Below are 22023 nucleotides of genomic sequence, written 5' to 3'. Positions count from 1 at the left end.
GTGATTTCTTTCAAACAAACTGTATTTCCCATCTACATGGGCATGTATTCCTATTAACGTTATGTAAAGTACATAAATTGTGTGGATTACATCATTTGTCGATGTGATCAATTGCCAGTAACCATTATATATAACTGAATGTGCAGGTGCAGGATCTAACTCAATATGTCGAAATGTCACACACATCCATGCCCGTGGGATTCCCACGGGTGACCACGCTAGTCTATATTATAATAGCCGTAGATGATTCTGTCTGTCTGTCTGTTGGGTGTCTGTCCGGGGTGTGGTTTGCAGAGTAGCTCCACACATAGCTCCACCCATTCTGGGAGTGGCTTCATATAATTATAAACAAATATCCACCATTTTATTAACTCGCATAGCTTTGAGGCCTGTTTTGTAGGCCCGTGGTGTCTTGCTCTCTCTCCCAGTTTTATTTCAAATCAAATTCGATATATCATTTCATTTTTCACAGTCGCTAACATAGTTTTAGACTCGGTTGAAAAAAAACGGGAAGAAAATCCAATGAAAGTTGCCCTTTATAGAACGAAATGAATTCTCAAACGCCTGTAACTTCAAGGCCATTGAGTCTCTCTCACGCCTTTATCTCCAATCTAACTCATCATATGATTTCATTTTTATCGATGGTTTCAGACTCGGTGTCAGCAATAATTGAGAACATTCCACACACGCGGGAAAATGCAGAGATATATTTTTAAAAATCGCGTCATGGTGTGATACACCGCCCAACATGACACTGATGGCAACGTGTCAATATATATTAAAAATTCGCTTTTGCTTTTCCGTTAAGATATATTACTTTTTCATTTGATGACAGTCGTCACAAAAACGTCAACAATGATGCCGACATATATTTCTTCGTTTTTATTTCGTTCAACATTATTAGCCGGAAGTAAAATATGTTTCAGGAAATTACCGAGATATTTCTTCGTTTTTTTTATTAGTTATGTGCGCATACACTTTAAATAGGTTTATTTGAAATCTTTAATTTTCCACAAACATTCCACACACGCGGGAAAATGCAGAGATATATTTTTAAAAATCGCGTCATGGTGTATCATACACCGCCCAACATGACACCGACGGCAACGTGTCGATATATATTAAAAATTCGCTTTTGCTTTTCCGTTAAGATATATTACTTTTTCGTTTGATGACAGTCGTCACAAAAACATCAACAATGATGCCGACATATATTTCTTCGTTTTTATTTCATTCAACATTATTAGCCGGAAGTAAAATATGTTTCAGGAAATTACCGAGAGATATTTCTTCGTTTTTTTAATGTTATGTGCGCATACACTTTAAATATGTTTATTTGAAATCTTTAATTTTCCACAATATAATTTACTTGCCATTTATCATTTGATGATTACGAGACACTTCCTCTTGAGGATCGCGACAATTCTTGCGCTGCGTGGAAACTTCTATTTCCAAAATGAATGAGACGATCGATGAAGAACGCAGACTTGAACAGGATGCAGCAAGAAAGCGAAGATGAGACGGGCGAACGAGTCCGTCGACGAACGTCAATGCAAACTTGCGTGGTCACCCGTGGGAATCCCACGGGCATGGATGTGTGTGACATTTCGACATATTGAGTTAGATGCTGCACATTCATTTTTACAAAATGGTTACTGGCAAGTCATCAGATCCAGAAATGGTGTAATGAACACAATTTATTTACGCGCAAGCAAGAAAGCAAGACGGGCCGATTTCCGATTCCGACGGGCCGACGGGCGAGACGGGCCGATTTGGAGCAAGAAAAAGAATGAGACGGGAGAAAAACGAGTGAAACGAGACGGGAAAAGCCGATTGGAGAGGCGAGTGAGGAGCGATTGGAGAGGTGTGTGAGGAGCGATTGGAGAGGCGAGTGAGGATTGATTGGAGAGGCGAGTGAGGAGCGATTGGAGAGGTGAGTGAGGAGCGATTGGAGTGGCGAGTGAGGAGCGATTGGAGAGGCGAGTGAGGAGCGATTGGAGAGGCGAGTGAGGAGCGATTGGAGAGGCGAGTGAGGAGCGATTGGAGAGGCGAGTGAGGAGCGATTGGAGAGGTGAGTGAGGAGCGATTGGAGAGGCGAGTGAGGAGCGATTGGAGAGGCGAGTGAGGAGCGATTGGAGAGGCGAGTGAGGAGCGATTGGAGAGGAGAGTGAGGGATTGGAGAGGAGAGGAGTGTGAGGGATTGGAGAGGAGAGGAATGTGAGGGATTGGAGAGGAGAGGAGTGCTAGGTGGAGAGAGGAGAGTGTCAGGTGGAGAGAGGAGAGTGTCAGGTGGAGAGAGGAGAGTGTCAGGTGGAGAGGAGTGAGGGGTCACATATTATGTGAAATAAATAAATTGTGTTCATTACACCATTTCTGGATCTGATGACTTGCCAGTAACCATTTTGTAAAAATGAATGTGCAGCATCTAACTCAATATGTTGAAATGTCACACACGTCCATGCCCGTGGGATTCCCACGGGTGACCCCACTATATTTCTTCGTTTTTATTTCATTCAACATTATTATCCGGAAGTAAAGGTTCACATGTTCATTTCACGTGTGCAAAAACAAACTCCATTTCACGTGTGCATGGACATGAAACACAGATGGGAAATTGCTTAGAGATATTTCGTTCGAAGCAATTATGCACCGCCCAAATAAAATATTTCACCGATACACCGAGCGAATTTCAGCGAATTTCACCGAGTTTCAGGAAATTACCCAGAGATATTTCTTCGTTTTTCTTTCATTAGTTACTAGCAGAAGTACTCAGCGTTGCCGGGCGGGGGAGGGGGGAAGGGCACGTACACTTTAAACATGTATATACATGTGTGATGTGGGATATATAAATGTGGGACGTGTGTGTGTGTGTGTGTGTGTGTGTGTGTGTGTGTGTGTGTGTGCGTGTGCGCGCGCGTGCATATATGTGTGTGTGTGTGTGTGTGTGTGTGCGTGCGTGCATATATGTGTATGTGTGTATATATATGTCTGTGTGTGTGTGTGTATATATGTGTGTGTGTGTGTGTGTGTGTGTGTGTGTATATATGTGTGTGTGTGTTTTTGTGCATGTGTATATATGTGTGTGTCTGTATGTGTATATGTGTGTGTGTGTGTGTGTGTGTGTATATGTGTGTGTGTGTTTGTGTGTGTGTATGTGTGTGTGTGTGTATGTATGTGTGTGTGTGGGTGTACATGTGTGTATGTGTATATATATGTGTGTGTATATGTGTGTATGTGCATATGTGTATGTGTGTGCATGTGTGTCGGTGTACATGTGTGTGTACACGTGTGTATGTGTGTGTATATATGTGTGTGTCTGTATGTGTATATATGTGTGTCTGTATGTGTATATATATATATATATGTGTGTGCATGTGTGTGCATGTGTGTGGGTGTACATGTGTGTGTACGTGTGTGTGTGTGTGTATGTATGTATATGTGTGTATGTGTATGCATGTGTGTGTGTGTGTATGTCTGTGTGTGTATGTGTATATGTGTATGTGTCTGTGTGTGTGTATGTGTATATGTGTATGTGTCTGTGTGTGTATATGTGTATGTGTGTGTATCCATATGTGTATGTGTATATGTGTGTATGTGTATATGCATGTGTCGGTGTACATGTGTGTGTACGTGTGCGTGCATGTGTGTGTGTGTGTGTGTGGATGTGTATTTGCGTGTGTGTGTATATATGTGTATGTGAAGGAGCTGGGGCTCCCACGTCGATCGGAAGAATGGACGCGACAAAAAGCTGGAATTCATCGGAGTTGCTTTATTCAAACCAAACACTCAGGCACTCTGAAAAGCCCGTTTATCGGGCAGCAATATATATACATGTTATCCCGGAGCGTTTGCCCAGGAAAGGCGAGAGGGGGCGTGGCCCAGCGTCCTGGCTGCGGCCTGGCAAGTTGAGGGCGAGCCTGCCCGGGCGTCCTGGACGAGCCCGGCATGGTGATCGCTCCGCGTCCTTGATAGGTGCAAGGCGATTGTGAAAACCCAGCGGTAGCCGCTACACACGTCCCCCCAGAATCGACTTGCACCGGCAGGGTCAATTTGAGGGGGGTCCTGATGACCCGGCCGAAGCGACCCCTGGCGGGTCGTGGGAGGGGGTCCGGTGTGGTGGTGGGCGGTCGAGTGGGGGGCACCGTGGATGGGGGGCGGCCTCGCCGCGGCGGAAGGGCCACCCGTGGTGGGTGGTCGACGTCCACGTGCGCCGGCTTGAGGCGGTCCACCGCAATCCGGTCCGACCTGCCGCCGATGTCGATGACGAACGACTTGTCGTCCCGTCGCAGCACCCGGAAGGGCCCGTCGTACGGCGGCCGGAGTGGCCCCCGATGTGCGTCGTGACGCACAAAAACATACTCCGCTGTGCGAAGTGCTGGGGGGACGTAGGACTGGGGGTCACCGTGGTGGGATGTTGGCACGGGGGCAAACCGTCGGGCGGCCTCCTGGAGGTCCGAGCGCTGGTGAGCTGCGGACCAGGGACTGGTAGCGTCGGGCACGAATTCGCCCGGGACGCGTAGCGCCTGGCCATAGACAAGCTCGGCGGTGGATGCCTGGAGGTCCTCCTTGGGGGCCGTGCGGAGGCCCAAAAGGACCCACGGCAGCCGGTCGGCCCAACCGCCGTCTTGAAGGCCGGCCATGAGCGCGGCCTTCATGGAGCGGTGGAATCGCTCGCACAACCCGTTTGCTTGGGGGTGGGAGGCCGTAGTACGGTGGAGCTTGACCCCCAGGTTGCGGGCGACCGCGACCCACAGCTCGGAGGTGAACTGTGGTCCGTGGTCTGACGAGATGTCTGCCGGTGCGCCGAAGCGGGCGACCCAGGTGGCGATGAAAGCCTGCGCCACGCCGGCGGTGGTGGTGGAGACGAGGGGAACGGCCTCCGGCCACCTGGTGGTCCTGTCCACCATGGTGAGCAGGTGTGTGAACCCCCGTGACGGGGGGAGGGGCCCCACCAGATCCACGTTGACGTGGTCGAAACGTCGTTCGGGCACGGTGAAAGGTGCCAGCGGGGCCTGGGTGTGTCGGTGGACCTTGGCCCGTTGGCAGGCCGTGCAGGTGCTGGTCGAATCGCGGACGTCCCGACGAAGGCCGTGCCAGACGAATCGCGCCGACACCAGCTTCTGGGAAGCTTTCCGGCCCGGGTGGGAAAGGCCGTGGAGGGAGGCGAAGATGCGGCGTTGCCAGGTGACGGGCACGATGGGGCGAGGCTGGCCTTGGGAGACGTCGCAGAGCAGGACAGTGTCCGCGAAAGGGATGTCGGCCAGGCGGAGGCCCGTGTCCGCCGCCCGGAGGGCTTGTTTGTGGTTTGTTGTGTGGTGTCGGTGGTTTGGTCCGCCGCCATAAGCGCAAAGTCCACGCCCAGGTGGACCGCGTTCGCGCTGGCCCGGGAAAGACAGTCGGCCACGGCGTTGTTTTTGCCGGCGACGTGCCGGATGTCCGTGGTAAACTCCGACACGGCGGAGAGGTGGCGCTGTTGGCGGGCCGACCACGGCTCCGTGACCTTGGCCATGGCGTAAACCAACGGCTTGTGGTCGACGAATGCCGTGAAAGGTCGGCCCTCCAGGAGGTGGCGGAAATGGCGGACGGCCAGGTGTAGACCGAGGAGCTCCCGGTCAAACGTGCTGTATTTGAGCTCGTTCGGCCGGAGCTGCCGGCTGAAAAAAGCGAGTGGCTGCCAAACCCCGTTCACCCATTGCTCATGTACGGCGCCCACCGCGTAGTCGGAGGCATCCGTGGTGAGGGCGATGGGAGCGTTGAGCACCGGGTGAGCAAGCAGTGTTGCGTCGGCGAGGGCCCGCTTTGAGCTTTGGAAGGCCGCATCCATTGCTGCGGACCAGGCGATGTCGTGCTTGGCCGGCTTGCCCCGGAGGGCTTCGTAGAGGGGCCGCATGAGTTGAGCAGCGCGGGGCACGAAGCGGTGATAAAAATTCACCATTCCCAGGAATTCCTGCAGGGCCTTTATGGTGCGGGGACGCGGGAACGTGGTGATGGCCTCGACCTTGGTTGGCAGCGGCACGGCCCCGTTCTTGGTGATGTGGTGGCCCAAAAAATCAACGGCCGTCGTGCCGAAGTGGCATTTGGCCGGGTTGACGATGAGGCCGTGCTCGCTGAGGCGCCCGAACAGTGTTCGGAGGTGGAGGAGGTGCTCGGCCCGGGACGTGCTGGCGACGAGGATGTCGTCCAGGTAAACGAAAAGGAACGGCAGGTCACGCAGCACGCCGTCCATCAAGCGCTGGAACGCCTGAGCCGCGTTCTTGAGACCAAATGGCATCCGCAAGAATTCGAATAAGCCGAACGGCGTGATGACTGCCGTTTTAGGGACGTCGGCCGCCCTGACAGGTACCTGGTGATATCCCCGTATGAGATCAATTTTCAAAAATATGACCCGTCCCGCCAGACGGGCGGAGAAGTCTTGGATATGCGGGATCGGGTACCTGTCGGGGGTGGTAGCGTCATTGAGACGGCGGTAGTCGCCACACGGGCGCCATCCACCCCCCGGCTTTGGCACGATGTGCAGTGGCGAGGCCCACGCGCTATCGGAGTGCCGCACGATGCCGAGGTGCTCCAACGCGTCGAATTCGGCCTTTGCCACGGCGAGCTTGGCTGGGTTGAGGCGGCGGGCCCTGGCGTAGACCGGCGGGCCCGTGGTTGGTATGTGGTGCTCGATCCCATGCCGTACTGCGACGGCCGAAAACGTCGGCCGCGTGAGGGCCGGGAACTCCGTGAGCAGGCGAGCAAACTGGTTCACCGCCGGGACGGCGCATGCCAGCTCGGTCGGCGCGGAGCTGCTCAATGTGCATACCAGGGAGCTGAAGGTTTCGGCGTTGATTAAACGACGCCGTTGGACGTCCACCAGCAGTCCGTGTGCGCAGAGGAAGTCGGCGCCTAGCAGAGCCATGGGCACGTTTGCGGTTACAAACGTCCAAGCAAAGCGTTGGCCGCCGAAGCAGAGGGTGACGTTGCGCGGGCCGAAGGTGCGGATGGTCGATCCGTTGGCCGCAACCAAGGAGGGGCCGCAACCCGCGGCCTGCCTGTCCTGGTCAGAGGCGGGTATGACGCTCAGTTGGGCGCCGGTGTCGCACAGGAAGCGCCGTCCGGACGCTTTATCCGTGATGAACAGTAAGTTGCCCGTGTGGCCGGCGCTAATGGCTGGTAATGAACGCCGGCCCGGCCGTTTCCCGGCCTGCCGAAGGTGCACGGGGGTCGGCATGTCCGGGCCTTCTGTCCGAACCTGGCATGATAGTAACACCATGCTTGGTCAGGTGGAGGCCCCGGTCGTCATGCTGGAGGTGGTCGGCTCGGTGTAGCGGCCGCCAATTGCGTCGGCAGTTCGGTCGTCGACCGTGCCGGGTGCTCGGGCGCCATGGGTGTTGCGTCGGACGGCGGTGGGTCCCATGTCGCCGCTGCGATGCGCTGGCCTGCGGCGGAGATCTTGTCGGCTTCTCTGGCAAGGGCTCGGGGATCTGTGATCGTCGTGCTTGCCAGGGCGAGGCGTACCGGGTTAGGCAGCTGACGGAGGAACAGCTCCCGGAACAGGAATGCCGGAGAGTGCTCGCCGAGCAGTGAAGCATGTAGTCCATTCGCTCAGAAGGGCGCGTGTCGCCGAGCTCGGGCAGGTCGAGCAGGCGCCGTGCGCGTTCCGCCGATGGGAGGGCGAAAGCGTCGAGGAGAAGCTTCTTAATCGCGCCGTATTTGTCAGCGGCTGGCGGGCTCTCGAGGAGGCTCAGGGCGCGGGCCGCGGTGGCCGAACCGAGCGCTGCTACCACATGGTGGAAGCGGGTGTCGTCGGCCGTGATGCCTCGCAGGGCGAACAGGGAATCCGCCTGTGCGAACCAAACCGCCGCGTGAGCCTCCCAGAAGGTAGGCAGTTTAAGGGCGACTGCCGTGTCCATGTCGGTAGGTCACCAATGAAGGAGCTGGGGCTCCCACGTCGATCGGAAGAATGGACGCAACAAAAAGCTGGAATTCATCCGAGTTGCTTTATTCAAACCAAACACTCAGGCACTCTGAAAAGCCCGTTTATCGGGCAGCAATATATATACATATTATCCCGGAGCGTTTGCCCAGGAAAGGCGAGAGGGGGCGTGGCCCAGCGTCCTGGCTGCGGCCTGGCAAGTTGAGGGCGAGCCTGCCCGGGCATGCCCGGGGATGCCCGGGCGTCCCGACCGAGGCCTGGCAAGTTGAGCGCGGGCCTGCCCGGGCGTCCTGGACGAGCCCGGCATGGTGATCGCTCCGCGTCCTTGATAGGTGCAAGGCGATTGTGAAAACCCAGCGGTAGCCGCTACATATGTGTATATGTGTGTATATGTGTATGTGTGTCGGTGTACGTGTGTGTGTGTGTGTGTGTGTGTGTTTGTGTGGGTGTGTGAATAAGAGAGAGACCGAATTGTGAGATACAGAAATGAAAAAACGAGGTGTGTGTGTGTGTGTGTGTTATTGTGAAACAGGTGCAGCATCTAACTCAATATGTCGAAATGTCACACACGTCCATGCCCGTGGGATTCCCACGGGTGACCCCACTAGTATATTATAATAGGCGTAGGTGATTCTGTCTGTCTGTCTGTCTGTCTATTGGACGTCTGTCCGGGGGTGTGGCTTACTCGGTTTGCAGAGTAGCTCCACCCACTCCTCCTTCTCGAATAGCTTTGAGGCCTATTTAGTTAGGCCCGTGCTGTCTTTCTCTCTCACACAGGTTTATTTCAATTCTAATTCGATATATCATTTCATTTTTCGCAGTCGCTAACATCGTTTTAGACTCGGTTGAAAAAAACGGGAAGAAAATGCGATGAAAGTTTCCGTTTATAGAACGAAATGAAACCTCAAATGCCTGTAACTTCAAGGCCTTCTTGAGTCTCTCTCATGCCTTTATCTCCAATCTTACTCACCATCTGATTTCATTTTTATTGATGGTTTTGGACTCGGTGTCAGCAACGCGGGAAAATGCAGAGATATATTTTTAAAAATACACCATATCACCGCCCAACACCGCCCAACAGCCAACAAGTATCATACACCGCCCAACATGACACAGACAGCAACATGTCGACATTATCGCTTTTTCTTTAAACCGAGTGAACCGAGCCGAACCGAATACACCGAGTGAATTCACCAAGCGAATTTCATCCAATTCCACTGAGTTTCATGAAATTACCGAGAGATATTTCTTCGTTTTTATTTTATTAGTTACCAGCAGAAGTACCCAGCGTTGCCGGGCGGGGGGAGGGGGGAAGGGCACGTACACTTTAAACATGTATATACATGTGGGATATGGGATATATACATGTGGGACATATGTACGTGTGTGTGTGTGTGTGTGTGTGTGTGTGTGTGTGTGTGTGTGTGTGTGTGTGTGTGTGTGTGTGTGTGTGTGTGTGTGTGTGTGTGTGTGTGTGTGTGTGTGTAGGCTAACCCCCGCTCTAGCAGGGAAAATGGCCTTAAAATGCATGTTGTTGTTGTATGTGTATGTGTATATATATGTCTGTATGTGTATATATATGTGTGTGTGTGTGTTTTTGTGTATGTGTATATATGTGTGTGTGTGTGTGTGTGTGTGTGTGTGTGTGGAGATGTATATATGTGTATAATGTGCATATATGTGGATACATATGTGTATACATATGTGTATATGTGCCTGTACGTGTGTGTGTGTGTGTGTGTGTGTGTGTGTGTGTGTGTGTGTGCATGTATGTCGATGTACATGTGTGTGTTTGTGTGTGTGTGTGTGTGTGTGTGTGTGTGTGTATGTATGTGTATATGTGTGTGGGTGTATGTGTGTGTGTGTGTGTGTGTATATATGTAAACATGGGCCGGTGTGTGTGTAAAGTGTGAGGAGGTATTGGAGAGGAAAATGCAGAGATATATATTTTAAAATCGCGCCATGATGATAAGCGAAAATACACCGCCTAAAATAACAGTCGACATATATTTAAAATTCGCTTTTTATTTTCCGTTAAGATATATTACTTTTACTTTTGATGACAGTCGTCACAAAACGACATATATTTCTTCGTTTTTATTTCATTCAACATTATTAGCCGGAAGTAAAATATGGTTCAGGAAATTACCGGGAGATATTTCTTCGTTTTTTTATTTATTAGTTATTTGCGCATACACTTTAAATAGGTTTATTTGAAATCTTTAATTTTCACAATGTAATTTATTTGTCATTTGATGATGACGAGACACTTCCTCTTGACGATGGTGACAATTCATGCGTTGCGTGGAAACTTCCATTTCCAAAATGAATGACGCAGTCGATGAAGAATGCAGACTTGAACAGGATGCAGCAAGAAAACGAATGAGAAGGGCGAACGAGTCCGTCGTCGAACGTCAATGCAAACTTGAACAGGATGCAGCAAGAAAACGAATGAGACGGGAGAACGAGTCCGTCGACGAACGTCAATGCAGACTTGAACAGGCTGCAGCAAGAAAACGAATGAGACAGGAGAACGAGACAGTTGAGGAACGTGAACACAGACTCGCACAGGATGCTGCTGCAACAACGATGAGGAGGGAGAACGAGACAGTCGAGGAACGTGAACACAGACTCGCACAGGATGCTGCTGCAACAACGATGAGGAGGGAGAACGAGACAGTCGAGGAACGTGACCACAGACTCGCACAGGATGCTGCTGCAACAACGATGAGGAGGGAGAACGAGACAGTCGAGGAACGTGAACACAGACTCGCACAGGATGCTGCTGCAACAACGATGAGGAGGGAGAAGGAGACAGTCGAGGAATGTGAACACAGACTCGCACAGGATGCTGCTGCAACAACGATGAGGTGTGAGAACGAGACCGTCGATGAACGTCAACACAGACTCGCACGGCATGCTGAGCAACAAAGACGTTGGAGTGCTCAGCAAACATATACAACCGCAGCCATAATGAATCCGGCCGAAGTATCCGATAATATTGTTCAAGAGCATAATTGCGGTCCAATGACGTCACCATGTGTGTACTGTTCTGCACACCATTTCACAAATGAATCAACAGGACAAGGGGATGGATTTACACTGTGTTGTTCCAAGGGAAAAGTTAAATTGCCTCCACTATTTGCCGTACCTGCTCGACTGCAACAACTTTATCAGGGTGACGATGGAAAATGTCGCAACTTCCGAGACAATATCCGGAATTACAATTCGGCATTAGCTTTTGCACCAATGGGTGCTCAGATCTCATCTCCTCCAGGAAATGGACCGTACTGTTTCAAAATCCACAGTCAAATTTACCATCGCTGTGGTCCATTACATCACATGTACATGAACAAGCACAATTTGCACAATTATTTATTTTGGATACAGCTCAAGCTACAAAGGAACGTATGAATCGACCTGAGAATCACAGATGTTTGCAAGAATTGATGGCAGAACTGCACAACATACTATCTGACGTTAATCCTTATGTCACATGTTACAAGACTATGTTCGAGCGTGAACAGGAAGAAATCAGGAAAGCTGTCCTTGAAGATCGCCTCACTTCTACCTTGGAAATGCATTTTCGTCGACTGTGTGCAGACGACCCAAGACGTTACAACATACCAACTGCTGATGAAATTGCTGCTGTCTTCGTTAGTGGACAAGATGGTGAACCACCTGCAAACAGGGATTTCCAGGTGATGCCGAAATACTTACACAATCCAGGACTTACACAATCTCTCTCCACTTTCCTCTCATATTGATCCCATGACATATCCCATTCTCTTTCCACATGGCGAGCCTGGATGGATGATAAACATGCCTCACCAGCGACAAACTGAGGTTCGAAACAAGGTAACTCATCGTGAATTATATGCCTACCGACTGGCTATTCGAAATGAATTCAGCACTATCCATTCTTCGGGGAAATTGTTCCAGCAGTATGTTGTCGACGGATATTGCAAGGCAGAAGCAAATCGACTGCAATACTTCAAACAAAATCAGGAAACCCTTAGAGCCATGGAATACAGAGGACTACTGGACCACATCCAGAACGTTTCTGCTGATAATCAACGTCCTGTCGGTCGTATCGTCATTTTGCCGTCGAGTTTTGCAGGGAGTCCAAGAGCTATGCAGCAGAACTACCAAGATGCTATGGCCATTGTTCGCAAATTCGGAAAACCAGATCTTTTCATCACGTTCACGTGTAATCCAAAATGGACAGAGATACAAGAAAACATCGGACAACACCAACGAGCTGAAGGCAGACCAGATTTAGTGGCACGTGTGTTTCATCTGAAATTAAAAGAGTTAATCGACGATATAACGAAGAAGCACGTGTTGGGCAAAGTACATGCATTTCTCTACGTCGTCGAGTATCAGAAGCGTGGCCTACCGCATGCCCACATATTACTCATGTTGTGCCAAGAAGATACAATTTGTACCGCCAAAGACATTGACAGAATTGTTTCCGCACAAATTCCTAATTCAAATGAGTCACCAGAGATCCATTCCTTGGTGAAGTCTCACATGATACATGGTCCGTGTGGCACTTTAAATCGCCATTCGATTTGTGTGAAAGATAGAGTGTGCAGTAAAGGCTTTCCAAAAGCGTATGCTGCAGAGACACTTGCGAGCATAGATGGCTATGCCCTTTACAAGCATCCCCCAAATGGACCCACCATAACCGTTCATGGAACCGATGTTGATTGCCAATTTGTGGTCCCATTCAATGCTTATTTACTGAAGAAGTACAGAACACACATCAACATTGAGGTTTGCGCAAGCATAAAGAGTATAAAGTACTTATTTAAATATGTGTACAAGGGACATGACTGTGCCAGCATCGAAATTCGAGAGTGCGGGAGAGTGGAGGTGGACGAAATAAAGACCTATTTGGACTGCAGATATGTCAGTGCCCCAGAGGCAGCATGGAGATTGATAGAATTTGAAATGCACAAACAGTCCCATTCCATCACCAGACTTGCGGTACACTTACCTGAATTGCAGACTGTTGTGTTCAGGGATGGTAACGAGGAAGAAGCCATTGTACGACATAGGGGTACAACACTTACAGCTTGGTTTCAGTTAAACCAGAGAGACCCTGAGGCACGAAGTTATCTGTACCATGACATTCCAAAATATTACGTATTTGAAGATGGACGAAAGACATGGAAACTTCGACGCCGGGGCGGCAACAAGGTTATCGGACGCATGGTTTCGGCAAGCCCTATGGACATTGAGCGCTTTCATCTTCGTGTACTCCTGCTGCACTGCCCTGGTAAAACATCATTTGAAGATCTCAGAACCGTAGATGGAGCAGTTTGTTAAACATACAAGGATGCAGCCAGGAAATTACATTTAACAGAAGATGATACAGAATGGGACAGGTCCTTAGCTGATGGAGATATCTTTGCCATGCCACAACAATTGAGATCTCTTTTTGCAACCCTATGCATATTCTGCACACCAACAGACACGTCGGCACTGTGGGAAAAATATAAAAACGACCTTTGCGAAGATTTTGTGCACAGCGGCCATATCTTGGAACAGAGTATTTTCATGGCATTGCGAGAAATACAGTCCTTCCTCCTGAGACATGGACAGACCTTGGAAGCATTTCAGTTACCAGTACCTCCAGACACTGTTGAAGATCTTTCGAGCGATGATTATCAGTATGTACCGGGAGATGAACATGAAAAAGGTGAAAACAACAGACAACTACTAAATGATGACCAAATCCAAATTGTAGATGAGGTCCTACAGGCCGTTCATTGTAGGGACCAGTACACAAGCAACTGGTTGTTTTTCGTTGATGGACCGAGCGGAAGTGGCAAGACCTTTCTCTATAATACGCTTCTGCACATCTTGCGAGGCCAGTGTCGTTTGGTTCTTCCAATGGCGTACTCGGGCATTGCAGCAACATTGCTAGCAGGGGGCCGTACATCGCACCATCGATTTAAATTGCCAGTGCCCATTTTGGAAAACTCCACATGCAACATATCACCTACGAGTAAAGATGCAGATGCTCTAAGAAAGGCCAACCTATTCATTTGGGATGAAGCACCTATGGCTCCAGCATATGCTTTAGCGGCTGTTGATCGATGTCTCCGGGATGTAACCAGCAACAACATTCCTTTTGGTAGAAAGGTCTTACTTCTTGGTGGGGACTTCAGGCAGGTTTTGCCCGTTGTACCTCGCGCTGCACCTGCAGCAATCATCGCCACATGCATCAAGCGTAGCAAGTTGTGGCCAAAGTTAAAACTGCTGAACTTAACATCAAACATGAGAGCTAATGATGATGAATAATTCTTAAAATGGTTACTGTCGGTTGGAAATGGGACTGTGGAAACAATTCCTGACTCAGATTTAATACGACTGCCTGATCGTATCTGTGTAGAAGACAACATTTCTTTAGCAGAGGCTGTTTTCGGTAATTTGAACGAAATCCATTCAAACTATGATGCGCTGGCACAACGAGCCGTGTTGTGTCCAAAGAATGAATCCACATTTGTGATCAACGATGAGATACTGGATGCATTTCCTGTGGGAAGAAAAGACGTACTTCAGCGCTGATTCCATTGTCTGTGATGACCCTGAAGAGGCACTAAATTATCCTATGGAATTCCTAAATCAATTAACTCCTTCTGGAATGCCATTGCACAAACTTCGTCTCAAAGATGGTGCTGTCATCATGTTACTCCGTAACTTTGATCCGAAACAGGGACTGTGCAATGGTGCAAGATTGGTTGTTAAAAGATTGTTGCCAAACATAATAGACGGAGAAATAATTCCTGGCAGTCACAAAGGAACACGCACATTTATACCCAGGATTAGTATTGCACTTTCCGATACAACACTACCATTCGTACTCAAACGCCATCAATTTCCAGTTCGTGTGGCATTCTCTTTCTCAATAAACAAGAGTCAAGGTCAAACATTACACAAAGTTGGGATTTACTTACCAGAACCCGTCTTCAGCCATGGCCAATTATATGTTGCATTGTCACGTGCTAAACGATTTGAGGATGTCAAGGTAAAGGTAGTCAGTAATGGCCAACAGGGAAAAATTGATGGCCACAGTGGAATCTTCACCCGTAATGTTGTTTACCCGGAGGTCCTGCAGTGACACCATTCAGGCAACAAAAGGAGGGCACGAAGGAAAATAGTTAATTACTCCGACACATTTAGTTGCGGTGATTGAAAAATCACCGGACCATTGTTGCTGTTTTGATGCTTTTTACTGCTGTTTTGATGCTTTTTCACTGCTGTTTTTTCACTGCTGTTCTGATGCGTTTTCACTGCTGTTTTCATGCTTTTTCACTGCTGTTTTGATGCTTTTTCACTGCTGTTTTGATGCTTTTTCACTGCTGTTTTGACGCTTTCCACTGTTGTTTTGATAGTGTTTTGATGCTTTTTCACTGCTGTTTTGACGCTATCCACTGTTGTTTTGATAGTGTTTTGATGCTTTTTCACTGCTGTTTTGATGCTGTTTCACAGCTGTTCTGATGCTTTTTTGCTGTTTTTTTAAATATAAAAATCTCATTTCAAAAAAAAAAATTCCCCAAAAAACTCACAATGATGACATATAATTCACCGAAAACGTTGAAGCAACCGCATAATATTACGGTGATGTTTAACTCTGAGTGAGAATAGTTCTAAATTTTAAAAACTTTCTTCTGATATTTGTGATTTATTTCAAACAAACTGTATTTCCCATCTACACGGGCATGTATTCCTATTAAGCCCCAGTCATACCGGATTTGAGTGGCCACGAATCGCCCCGATCACCCCCGATCTGGCGATTCCCCGCACCAACACGACTTTTCGGCAAGATCGGCTGTAAATTTTCCAACAGTCATACCAAAACACCCCTGCCACGACTCCCGTACGATCGCGCCGTGACCACCGCGCTGACAAAGCCCGATCCGCCAAGTGCGCGGCAAGATCTCCACAAGTCCTAGCCCGTGCCCACACGTCTTCGCCCCGATCCGCCCCGATCCACCCCGATCCCACTATGACCGCACTACGACGGCACTACGACCTCACTACGACCGCAGTACGCACGCGTACGTGCCCACCCATCCGAGCCCGACTGCGCGGCGGCCGTCCTTGCCCTATATAAGAACGGCCAAGAATCGCGCCGACCTAACTACGATCTTAAAATTCAGACGACGCTAATTCACGTTATTTTTGTATGTCGTTTATATAAATCATCAACTCCAAGCCTTCCAATGATGCCGCCAGCCAGGAAGAGGGGGAGGGGATCCAGGAAGACGTGCACAATCACGACCAGCTTGGATGTGACCAGCTTGGAATCAGGAGATGAAATGATTTCGCCGCCGGGGATCGCCTATAAATACCCGGTCTTGTGACAGGTCGTACTGGCGCCTACTGGTGCTTACTGCATGCTTACGGCAGTCTTGGCGGAGTCTTGTTAATTCGTGAGAGATCGGCAATGATCATGAGTCGTCGTACTGCTGCGCGAACGTGGTCGGGATGGATCGGGGCAATTCTTGGAAGATCGTGATGGCAGTCGTACGGCGTCCATGTGAGGACGTACGGCGGTCGTATCAGTGCTTGCTGGATGCGGAGCGAATCGTGGCAGCCAAGTTTCCCGACCGCCGCAAGACACTCCACGACCATTTTCCCGATGCCCACACGCGCCCGTACGACACCCTCCAGACAGCAGCAAGAGTTTGAAAAACGCCACGAATCGCCACGATAATTTTGAACAGTTCAAAATTGTCGGGGCGGCTTCCCGTCTCGACCCGAACTGCCAAGTACACCCCCGATCATCCAGGAATCGCCAGGACCCAAATACAATCTGGCCAAGAATGTCGCCCCGATCTTAGGTCGGGGCGATTCGTGGCCTGAAAATGGCCGGTATGACTGGGGCTTTAACGTTATGTAAAGTACATAAATTGTGTGGATTACATCATTTGTGGATGTGATCAATTGCCAGTAACCATTTTATATAACTGAATGTGCAGGTGCAGCATCTAACTCAATATGTCGAAATGTCACACACATCCATGCCCGTGGGATTCCCATGGGTGACCTCGCTAGTATATATATACAGTATATTCAGAAAGTATTCAGACCCCTTCATTTTTTCACATTTTGTTATGTTGCAGCCTTATGCTGAAATCGTTTAAATTCATTTTTTCCCTCATCAATCTTCACTCAATACCCCATAATGACAAAGAGAAAACAGGATTTTAGGAAGTTTTGCAGGTTTATTAAAAAGAAAAAATTGAAACTCCCACCTGTCGTAAATTCAATTGATTGGACATGATTTGGAAAGGCACACGCCTGCCTATATAAGGTCTCACAGCTGACGATGCATATCAGAGCAAATATCCAAGCCATGAGGTCGAAGGAACTGCCTGCAGAGCTCAGAAGGAAGCCTCTCCTCAGTGAAAGACACATGAAAGCCCACTTGGAGTTTGCAAAAAATCACCTAAAGGACTCTCAGACTGTGAGAAACAAGATTCTGTGGTCTGATGAAACCAAGATTGATCTGTTTGGCTTCCGTCTGGCCACTCTGCCATAAAGCCCAGATCGGTGGAGTGTTGCAGTGATGGTTTTCCTTCTGGAAGTTTCTCCCATCTCCACACAGGATCTCTGGAGCTCAGCCAGAGTGACCATCGGGTTCTTGGTCACCTCTCTTACCAAGGCCCTTCTCCCCCGATTGCTCAGTTTAGCCGGGTGTTCAGCTCTAGGAAGTCCTGGTTGTTCCAAACTTCTTCCATTTAAGAATTATGGAGGCCACTGTGCTCTTGGGAACCTTCAATGCAGCAGAATTTTTTTTTGTAGGGTTCCCCAGATCTGTTCCTCGACACAATCCTGTCTCTGAGCTCTGCAGGCAGTTCCTTCGACCTCATGGCTTGGTTTTTGCTCTGATATGCATTGTCAGCTGTGAGACCTTATATAGACAGGTGTGTGCCTTTCCAAATCATGTCCAATCAATTTAATTTACCACAGGTGGACTCCAATTAAGGTGGAGAAACATCTCAAAGATGACCAAGAGAAATGGGAGGCACATGAGCTAAATTTCAAGTGTCGTAGCAAAGGGTCTGAATACTTATGTCAATGTGATATTTCAGTTTTTTCTTTTTAATAAATTTGCAAAACTTTCTAAAATCCTGTTTTCTCTTTGCCATTATGGGGTATTGAGTGTAGATTGATGAGGGGAAAAAATGAATTTAAACGATTTCAGCACAAGGCTGCAACATAACAAAATGTCAAAAACCTGAAGGGGTCTGAATACTTTCTGAATGCACTGTATATAATTATAGACACACGTACGTACAGAAGCCAAAGTGTTACAGTTGGAGCTCGTATGCTGCCATGTACAATAGAAGGTAATTGCTTTTCTGGCTGCTGAAAGTTCTATAATAATATGGAGCGAAGTAATAACCCAAAGCATGTCTAATCAGCCCGCCTATTTCCATTTACACACAAGCACAACCCATGGTTAAGATGTTACGAAGAGCACATTCTAAATTACGCCTTTGTAAATTAATTCGATCAGGGCAAGAGTTTTGCCATCACTTTCATATTAGGCATTAATTTGCAATTGCAAAGCAGGATTTGGGGATCTTCTAATGTTTATTGCAGGAAGCAAAACAAGAGTGGGTGCATTTAAAAACGTCACCAAAGTAACATGCCTTCTCATCAAGAACGTGTAATGTACGGTGCTTGCATCAGCGACTCCACCTTCCTTAGGCTGACCTTGCATACCCATGATGCATCTCGGTGTCTCTTGGGCAGCGCTGCGCTTTTGTTCTCCACTCCGCGCACGTGCGCCACGTGCCGGCCATGCTTTCCGAGCCAATATCCAGTCGTCGGTCGGCTCCAAAACGCGGAATCGAGCTCCGGATCGGGAGTACCGTGATGCACTTCGGAGCTGGAGTTCAAGCGACATTGCATGGATCATGCCATTTTTGTCGCAGTTTGCTGCGAGAGCCGTGCAATCCATGACAAAGTGATCTTGGCTCAGGATGTCAGATAAATCTGCTCGCACGCAAAGCATTCATTCATTCGTCCCGTGTCGTTTGGCTCCTTCGCACAATTTGTGCCCGGGTGTGTAGTGCCTGGCAATTAAAATTACGCAGCTGATGTTTCATTTTTGATTGTTACAATCCTTTGCTTGATTGATCTCCGTGTATGAGACGATCAAAATTGCACAGCTTTCTTTGTCCACATCTGCTCCACATCATCTCGAAGGTGACGGATAGCTCACTTGGCACAAATATATGTCAGAGCTCACATTAAAGTCTCCACGAATAGAAACCTATGCATGTATGTGCCTTGTTGGGCGTCCATCATCTGTGCCCTTGCTTTGCTGTAACGTGGGGATCAACCAGCTGATTGAGGACGTTCATTTTGTCCATTGTCTCCTAATATGTTGACATTCAAGAAGTATGAGCAAAAGCATCATCTATATCAGCAAAACTATAAAATGTGTACACTCTTTATGTCAGTATGTAAGCAAATAGATGCAATGTGTTATTTACAAGGATTTGCAAGAAACTTCCATGCAGGAGGTGCAATTGTGCCACTCCATGGAGAATCATATCCAACTCTATGCAACTGTCACTACCCTTGCATGGAAACCTTCCATGCACTCATCACTGAGTAAAAGATCCCTGCCTCACCACTGTCCTGACTCTCCTCTCTTCCCTTTTAAAGTTTACCGAATCTAAGAAGTGTAGTGGAGTTGCCACACACACATGGACATATAATACAGACAAATACATGAGACGCAACACATGACTGTTTAACGAGACAAATGGCCACTCAGCTTGGGGCACTCTGGGTACCAGTGACGCCACAACAAAGGCGCCACCCACACACAGTGCTGTTGTGACGGTTACCTTATGTGCAGGTAACCGCATGTGGCGGTTACCTTATGTGATTACCTTATTTGGTGCATAATACACGTGCACGGGCCTGTTGGACTTGTGCTTGTGCGGACGTGACGCACGCGCGGTTGCCGGAGCCACGCCCTCCGGAGAGGGCTTTTGGCTTTAAATAAGCGTGCCGACTTCCGTTCGCTTTTAGTGTGCTGGATCTTGCTGTTACAATAAACCATCTTCGAACCCTACGAATGGCCTCGTTCTCTCGCCTTCCGCGACTCCTAAACTGTATTAGTTCCATATGCCATTGGTTATGTACAGTGCTACATTGGTTCTGTACAGTGCTACATTAGTTCCTTATTTGCATTGGTTATGTACAGTGCTACATTGGTTCCATAATTCCATTGGTTATGTACAGTGCTACATTAGTTCCATATTTTCATTGGTTCTGTACAGTGCTACATTAGTTCCATATTTCCATTGGTTATGTACAGTGCTACATTGGTTCCATATTTCCATTGGTTATGTACAGTGCTACATTAGTTCCATATTTTCATTGGTTATGTACAGTGCTACATTGGTTCCATATTTTCATTGGTTCTGTGCAGTGCTACATTGGTTCCATATTTCCATTGGTTATGTACAGTGCTACATTGGTTCCATATTTCCATTGGTTCTGTACAGTGCTACATTGGTTCCATATTTTCATTGGTTCTGTACAGTGCTACATTGGTTCCATATTTCCATTGGTTCTGTGCAGTGCTACATTGGTTCCATATTTCCATTGGTTCTGTACAGTGCTGCATTAGTTCCATATTTTCATTGGTTCTGTACAGTGCTACATTGGTTCCATATTTTCATTGGTTCTGTACAGTGCTACATTAGTTCCATATTTACATTAGTTCCATATTTTCATTGGTTCTGTACAATGCTACATTAGTTCCATATTTTCATTGGTTCTGTACAGTGCTACATTAGTTCCATATTTTCATTGGTTCTGTACAGTGCTACATTGGTTCCATATTTTCATTGGTTCTGTACAGTGCTACATTAGTTCCATATTTTCATTGGTTCTGTACAGTGCTACATTAGTTCCATATTTTCATTGGTTATGTACAGTGCTACATTGGTTCCATATTTTCATTGGTTCTGTGCAGTGCTACATTGGTTCCATATTTCCATTGGTTATGTACAGTGCTACATTGTTTCCATATTCCCATTGGTTCTGTACAGTGCTACATTGGTTCCATATTTTCATTGGTTCTGTACAGTGCTACATTGGTTCCATATTTTCATTGGTTCTGTGCAGTGCTACATTGGTTCCATATTTCCATTGGTTATGTACAGTGCTACATTGGTTCCATATTTCCATTGGTTATGTACAGTGCTACATTGGTTCCATATTTCCATTGGTTCTGTGCAGTGCTACATTGGTTCCATATTTCCATTGGTTCTGTACAGTGCTGCATTAGTTCCATATTTACATTAGTTCCATATTTTCATTGGTTCTGTACAATGCTACATTAGTTCCATATTTTCATTGGTTCTGTACAGTGCTACATTAGTTCCATATTTTCATTGGTTCTGTACAGTGCTACATTAGTTCCATATTTTCATTGGTTCTGTACAGTGCTACAATAGTTCCATATTTTCATTGGTTCTGTACAGTGCTACATTAGTTCCATATTTACATTAGTTCCATATTTTCATTGGTTCTGTACAGTGCTACATTAGTTCCATATCTTCATTGGTTCTGTACAGTGCTACATTAGTTCCATATTTTCATTGGTTCTGTACAGTGCTACATTAGTTCCATATTTTCATTGGTTCTGTACAGTGCTACAATAGTTCCATATTTTCATTGGTTCTGTACAGTGCTACATTGGTTCCATATTTTCATTGGTTCTGTACAGTGCTACATTGGTTCCATATTTTCATTGGTTCTGTACAGTGCTACATTAGTTCCATATTTTCATTGGTTCTGTACAGTGCTACATTAGTTCCATATCTTCATTGGTTCTGTACAGTGCTACATTGGTTCCATATTTTCATTGGTTATGTACAGTGCTACATTGGTTCCATCTTTTCATTTGTTATGTACAGTGCTACATTGGTTCCATATTTTCATTGGTTCTGTACAGTGCTACATTGGTTCCATATTTTCATTGGTTCTGTACAGTGCTACATTGGTTCCATGTTTCCATTGGTTATGTACAGTGCTACATTGGTTCCATATCTTCA

General features: G+C 47.6%; 2 protein-coding genes across 3 annotated transcripts in view; both read right to left on the bottom strand.

The window, feature by feature from the left end:
- LOC137431331 (uncharacterized) overlaps window positions 1-19883 on the bottom strand; it is a 30926-nt gene extending 11043 nt beyond the window's left edge. The window contains exon 1 of one of the 2 annotated variants that reach the window (XM_078781871.1): window positions 19846-19883. The gene's annotated coding sequence lies outside the window, so the exon portion shown is untranslated. Of the gene's footprint in view, window positions 1-14883; window positions 15179-19845 lie in introns of those variants that run through there. The other variant, XM_078781870.1, reaches the window with a different exon arrangement.
- LOC144892955 (uncharacterized) overlaps window positions 1-22023 on the bottom strand; it is a 443687-nt gene that overhangs the window by 48499 nt on the left and 373165 nt on the right. The window lies entirely within an intron of this gene.

This window comes from Myxine glutinosa, chromosome 7 (assembly GCF_964187855.1).
Source record: "Myxine glutinosa chromosome 7, kmMyxGlut1.1, whole genome shotgun sequence".
NCBI lineage: Eukaryota > Metazoa > Chordata > Myxini > Myxiniformes > Myxinidae > Myxine > Myxine glutinosa.
The sequence above is the reverse complement of the archived record's forward strand: the minus strand, read 5'-3'. Positions and strand labels throughout refer to the sequence as shown.